The sequence below is a fragment of the Neolamprologus brichardi genome, chromosome 13 (assembly GCF_056152115.1).
Source record: "Neolamprologus brichardi isolate AB-2024 chromosome 13, ASM5615211v1, whole genome shotgun sequence".
Taxonomy (NCBI): Eukaryota; Metazoa; Chordata; class Actinopteri; order Cichliformes; family Cichlidae; genus Neolamprologus; species Neolamprologus brichardi.
The window spans coordinates 33,271,034-33,278,294 of NC_142116.1; the positions used below are offsets into that span (position 1 = coordinate 33,271,034).

General features: G+C 44.9%; 1 pseudogene; it reads left to right on the forward strand.

Moving 5' to 3' along the window:
* The first annotated feature begins 1,384 nt into the window (after window positions 1-1,384).
* LOC148100104 (uncharacterized) lies at window positions 1,385-5,545 on the forward strand (annotated as a pseudogene).
* The last annotated feature ends 1,716 nt before the right edge of the window (window positions 5,546-7,261 follow it).

A 7,261-nucleotide genomic window follows, 5' to 3' on the forward strand; every position in this document is an offset into this window, starting at 1 on the left:
TGCAGAGGAGGGTGAAGGAGGTGACAGAGGAGGTGCAGAGGAGAGTGAAGCTGGTGACAGAGGAGGTGTAGAGGAGAGTGAAGGAGGTGGCAGAGGAGGTGTAGAGGAGAGTGAAGGTGGTGACAGAGGAGGTGTAGAGGAGAGTGAAGGAGGTGACAGAGGAGGTGTAGAGGAGAGTGAAGGAGGAGGTGTAGAGGAGAGTGAAGGAGGTGACAGAGGAGGTGCAGAGGAGAGTGAAGGAGGTGACAGAGGAGGTGTAGATGAGAGTGAAGGTGGTGACAGAGGAGGTGTAGAGGAGAGTGAAGGTGGTGACAGAGGAGGTGCAGAGAAGGGTGAAGGTGACAGAGGAGGTGCAGAGGAGGGTGAAGGAGGTGACAGAGGAGGTGCAGAGGAGAGTGAAGGTGGTGACAGAGGAGGTGTAGAGGAGAGTGAAGGTGGTTACAGAGGAGGTGCAGAGGAGGTTGAAGGTGGTGACAGAGGAGGTGCAGAGGAGGGTGAAGGTGACAGAGGAGGTGCAGAGGAGGGTGAAGGAGGTGACAGAGGAGGTGCAGAGGAGATTGAAGGTGGTGACAGGGGAGGTGCAGAGGAGGGTGAAGGAGGTGACAGAGGAAGTGTAGAGGAGAGTAAAGGTGGTGACAGAGGAGGCGTAGAGGAGAGTGAAGGTGGTGACAGAGGAGGTGTAGAGGAGAGTGAAGGTGGTGACAGAGGAGGTGTAGAGGAGGGTGAAGGTGGTGACAGAGGAGGTGTAGAGGAGAGTGAAGGTGGTGACACAGGAGGTGTAGAGCTTGGGCAGGAGAACGGAGGAGGCGACAGTGGGTCAGATCAGCACAGAGAGAAAGGCTGCACATGGATGAGCAGGTAAAAACAACACAATAATTGTGTGTGCAAACACACACTGTCAGAACACTGAACTGATCTGTTTGGTTCACAACAGTCAGACTAATGAGCAGCTGAGAATGCAACGATATATTCATCCATGTTTATTTAACAATGTCAATAATGTTGTTAATATGTGCAACACTATCATGTAATATATTGTTGTTGGTGTCAGTGCAGTGATGTAAATGACTGAATATATCCATAAATAAGCAGAGTCACCATGTGGTGTTGTTGCCATCTGGCAGTATAGCAGTGGAGAGCTGACAGTAAAAGTGCCCGTGGTCCTCTGCTGTTTAAAACAAATGTATTTATTTATTTAGATAGAGATGTCGACCCCCCCCAATGTTCAGCACAAAGTTCTTGCTCAGGACTGCTGCCTCACAGCAAGGACCTTCTTGCTGTGAGGCAGCAGAGCTGACCACAGCGACACCACGCTCTCTAAAAACAGTAGCATGCTCTCGTCTGCTCCCTCGTAACACTGCTCTTTTATTGAGGTTACATGAATATGCATAGGTTCCTTAACACAGGTACACATGTGAACAAAGAGTACCGTCTGTGTGTGTGTGTAGGTGTGTGTGTGTGTGTGTGAAACAAAAACAAAAGGCACTTATACTAAATACAGATATACGTGTGTTTGCCATACTATATATCAGCAAGAGAAGATACGACCTCTCTCATGACCCTAGGTTGTGAGTGTGTATGCCAGAACACTCTGGAATGCACACAAAGTCTTTACAGACTACTAAGGATCAAACCAACGAACGCAAAAGCGAAAAAGAGCACCCATCGGAGGTAAACACCAACCCCCCCCAACATCCAAAGTTGCTCTCATTGTACGCTAATCTGCACATAACTTTCAGATGAATCACGTACCTGTAATTGGAATAGTGGTGTTCATTTGCCTTATGTGTATATACTAGTTTTATCTTACAGGCTTTCGTTATGCAGCTGCAGAGTCTGAAGGTGTGCCCCGTACAGAAGTGATCGATGAAGATCTGACAGAAGACCAACAACAAAATCACCATGTCATGGAGGCAGTGGACAGCAGTTGCTTTGGACAAGTGGAGGTTGAGGTACCAGCTGCAAATGTGGACCGTGGTGATCGGACAGACAGCGTCACAGAAGCTAAAGGGCATTGTGTGTGCAATGAACAGGGCAGAGCAGAAATAAACCGGCTGCTGGAGGAGAACAGACTGCTTCGATCACAGTTGCAAAAGACAGAGCTGAATGAACATTTCTTAAAGGATGATACCGAAAAAGTAAGATATTACATTGGACTACATTGTTATGCTGTCTTAATGTCCCTCTTCAACACTGTAAAAGATTTCCTGCCAGTGTCGAAAAAACTGTCAGGTTTCCAAATGCTCTTACTCACACTAATGCGTCTGAGACTTGATCTTCCAGTCCAGCATCTTTGTCATCTATTCGATGTGTCCCACAAAACACTGTCTTCTATCTTCGCCGATACCATTGATGTTTGGTATGGGAGCACTGGTGCACTGGCCTGAGAGGCACTGTCTGCAGGCCACAGTGCCTCCTCAGTTTAGTGAAACTTTTGGAAAATGAGTAGCCATCATTGTTGACTGTTTTGAGATTCGAACAGAAAGACCATCTAATTTAAAGGCACGTGCACAAACATACTCTCATTATAAGGGTACACACACTATAAAATACCTCATCGGGATTACACCCCATGGAGCTATTTCTTTCATTTCCAAGGGATGGGGGTGCATCAGATAAACACATCACAGAGAAATGTGGCATTCTTCTCAAACTAAAGCTCAGTTTGGATCACAGTTCAGTCACTAGTCTGAGAAATTCTTGTTGTGGCCAAGTGCCACAGTTTCATCATCACTTTGTAAAGAGGGAACTTCATCTGACACATTTTCACAGCTTTGAAGTGGAAATGATGCTTTGAAGGAAACACAGAATGGATTTTCCTCCACAAAAGAAACAGCTGCAGACTGAGGATCTTGTTAGAGGAAGAAGGTGAAAAAAAGGAGATTTCATGTGATTTCCATGCATTGCTGCTCTGGACAGTGCCCTGCAGAAGCTGCTGTGCTGCTGAAACTGAGAAGGTTTCTGTTTCTCTGTGTTTGATGAGCTCTGACTTCTGTAAATATGTAGACTGTATGTATGAAGAGGCAGATGGAGTTTGTGTCTCACTCGTGTAGTGACTGTTGTTGTTAAACAAACACCATGACAGAGATCATAAAGGTCTCCTGATGTTAGAAATGAGACAAAGGCAGTAGGTGTGTGGACTGTGTGTAGAAGCATGTGTGTGTCTGAAGTCTGTTCATGAATCCAGTCATGTTTAGTTCAATATAGTGATGTGCTGATCTTTATCATGTTGTTCTGTTGTTTTGATCCCTCTGGATTCAAATGATGAACAGATCAGTCCTGTGTTTACTGCCATGGAGCTGACACGTGTCACACTGACACAACTCTGAAAGCACATGAATGAAAAGCTCCACCAACAACTTTTCCTTCATCTAATTGCAGATTTCTTTCTGTCTGTGTACAAACTGATGTCTGTCTCACTTCAGACTGGATTTAAATTCAGCTTCTTCAGGTCACACCTTCTTGCATTCACTCCAAAAACAGAAAAGTCATCTGACTCTCAGACTGAATCTGAGTCAGAGTAAAGTTCACGTGCTGACATACAATGTCAGGGTTGTCACTCAAACAAAGTAATGTATCACACAGTTACTTTCATACTGTTCTTAAAAGTAATGCATTATCTTCATCAATTACTGGTTGAAGAAAGTCCTCTCCCCTGAAGGCGACCTTGCTGAGCCTGGTTAGTGAACTGAATCAGTGCTTCTTCCGTGTTTGTTACAGCCTCTAACATGACAACATGTTCAGCAGATGTCTCTGATATGGAGAACACACTTCAACATCTGCAGCAGATTTGGGATTGTGGCAGGGCGTGGCCTGTGGTGCCGTGCAGAGGAGGCGGACGCACCTGCACGGCATCCGCAATCACGCCCGCCGATATAAATATTGTACTGGGTCCTGTGGTTGGGGTTGTTGTTGTGGTGATAATGTTGAGCGGGCAGCGGAAGAGCTGCAGCTCTGTGAACATTGTGAACAGCAACCGTGAGAGTCAATAAAGTATGCTGCAAAGCATGAATTTGCACCCGGGTCTACCGTGGTTGTTTACAGGGATTTTTGTGTCTTTGATGTTGTTTGATAATCTTGTGAGAAGTGTTTCAAGATGATGAAGCAAACACAGACAGTAGATACAGAAGCGCTGAGAACAGAGTGGAGGTTAAGGTTAACCCAAAGACACAAGCACAGCTTTCAATTCAGTTTTATTTACACAGCACCAAATCACAACAACAGTCGACTCAAGGGGCTTTATATTGTACAGTAGACCCTACAATAAACCATACAGAGAAAAACCCAACAATAAGGCTACTAGTTACTGAAAAAGTGCTTGTGCTTAAAGTGCGTTGGCACTTTTTGGTAATATTGTAGACAATGTTAAACTTAATCATCATCTCAGCTCCTCTGACGACCTGTTTGCTGCTGCCTGCTGCTGAAAGGCAGTGGGGAGAGGGGACACTTGGGCATTTATCGCAGCATACAATGTGTTTCTGGATACACTGTGCTTTTTCAGAGGTTGATGGCTCCGTGTCAGAGCACTGGCTGTGAATTTCAGACGGATCAGGCCATAACTTAACGAGTTATCAATAGTTCTTTTCATCTTTTCTTATTACTACATCCACTTCTGTCGGGCCTAGGCTGCTCACTAGGTCTGGGTATCATCACTGATTTCTGTAATCCATTCGATTTGATTCACAAGGTCCCGATTCGATTCAATTTTGACTCAGAGACTCAAAAATATTATAATTCTGATCATTTATCAGTACTGACACTGTGAGACTTCATCAGAGGTGTGAGCATCACAGCAGCAGCGGCCGACAGCTCTGTACATGACTTGTGCATAATAAACGAACAAATAATGCAGAAAACAGAAATTTGAGATGGAAAAGTGTTCTTGAAGTACGTCGTGGAGGAAGCAAAACAGTAAAAGTAAGATTGAATTCATGACAATGTTTATCAAATGTGAAGCGTAGTTTTGATCTTCTTTTGCTGCTGGTTCAGTGCGTTTTGGTTGGAGAGAAATGAAACCTGCAGCATCAGGATCTAGCGCAAAAACAAAAAGACATAAACACAGAGTGCAGACCCACTGACACATCAGAATCTGTGAGCTGTCAGCTTTTAGCCCTGACAGTGTATTTGTACCATTGGGTGACAAAGCCGACATCTCACTGTGTCCTGTCGGCGCTCTGTGTTTACGTCTTTACCTCCTCTCATTTACTTTTTTTGTCACGGTTGACGCTGGCCAACCGTGGGGATGTGAGGGAGGAGGACCCAAATGCTGGACTCTTTAATGAAGATGTGAAGTGCGTTTATTTACAGTGAAGTAAAGAACCAGTACACAATAAATCCCCGCAGCTCCCTTGACTCCCGTGTCAAACGTCCGTGCTCGTGCTCTCCGCTCCCGCGTTTCTGCACAACCCGTGCATGCTGTCCTTTTCTGCTCCACACTCCTCCTACAGGGAAACAACAGAGGCAGCCATCAAGCACAACTCCCACAGGCATACCTGACACTACACTCAACGATCCCACGCCGGTGGGAGCTCCATCACTCTCCTAAATAGCTTCCCCGATGAGCCGAATGAGCAACAGGTGCGTGGCATGGGCCTCAGGTGTGGCCAGTCCTCCAGCAGGGCCACACACATCAGACCTGCAGGTGGCTGTCATCCATCCTACAGCCACACCCGCAGACACACACATATACACACACACCCTGCCTGTACATACAAAATGTGGAACACAGACATGACAGCATAGTGCAGAAGAAACGCACATAAAATAATAATAATAAATGGTCTGTATTTGTATAGCGCTTTACTTGATCCTAAGGACCCCAAAGTGCTTTACACTATATACAATCATCCACCCATTCACACACTGGTGATGGCAGCTACATTGTAGCCACAGCCACCCTGGGGCGCACTGACAGAGGCGAGGCTGCTGGACACTGGCGCCACCGGGCCCTCTGACCACCACCAGTAGGCAACAGGTGAAGTGTCTTGCCCAAGGACACAACGACTGAGACTGCCTGAGCCGGGGCTCAAACTGGCAACCTTCCGATTACAAGACGAACGCCCAACTCTTGAGCCACGATCGCCCTATAATAATAATCATAGTCGACACTGCTCACGGACCCCGAGTCCCCGGAACTGGGTCCATGACAGTTTTAGCTGTTTGATTTAACCAGCTTTAACCTGAGATTCGTTTCTGCTAAAATACATTAGTATTTAAAAGTCGATTCAGGATTTAATGAATCGATATTGCTTTATTTAAGCTACTCATCTCTTTCTGCCTGCATTTTCAAACATACATACGCAAAGGACTAGGAATATCTGGACCACGGCCAATCAGAGAGGTGCCTCCCCTGACTATCTCCGATTGGTTTAGACCACGATATGGGCATAATGTGAGCCTATTGTTGACCACACGGGCTGGTTGCACCGGTGCGACCAAGGATTTTTTTTTTAGTTGCACCAATGAGAAATTTGGTCACAAATATGACACTCTAGAGCCCTGCTAAGTGAAGCATGTATAATGTAAACAGAAATAATCCTAGCACTGAACCCTGTGGCACTCCATAATTAAGCTCAGTGTATGAAGAGGACTCTCCATTTACATGAACAATTTGGAGTCTATTAGATAGATATGATGCAAACACTGCAGTGCTGGACCTGTAATACCTACAGAGTAGAAAATTAGAGTGATTAGAGCACGGTTTAGTCATGGAGGGAGAGGTAGAAATGTGTTTAAGGCTATGAGACTTTACTCTGACATTACAGTCAAGTACTCACTAAGAATACTTCATTACAACAAACAGAATTATAAAAGCCATGTAGAGTGCCTAATTTACCTTTATGCACTATATACATGTATTTAATACAAGATTAAATGGGATTAGCTGGCAGAGATTTGGAGCCAAATCCAGGACAAACAATAATAAGATGAAGTGAGCCTTTATTCAGACTGAAAACAGTTCAAAAGTAACAAAGTTCAGTGTTTAAAAAAACCCCAAAAGACTTCAATGGAGAAACACAAGAGACCACAGTCTGACCAATGAACAATAAAGGAAGGACAGTAAAAGCTTCAAACACCTTAAATGCCGGTATGTGAAAATATTATCAAACATAAACCGCAAAAAAGGTTGAGGACGACTGCTGTAAATCATCTCCACACCTCTTTATGAACTTCCTTTATATAAAGAAGAGTGTCCTACATGTATCAGTGAAACAGCTGTGATAGGTGGGAGGAGAAAACAGCTAAAAAAGTCTTCACTGTC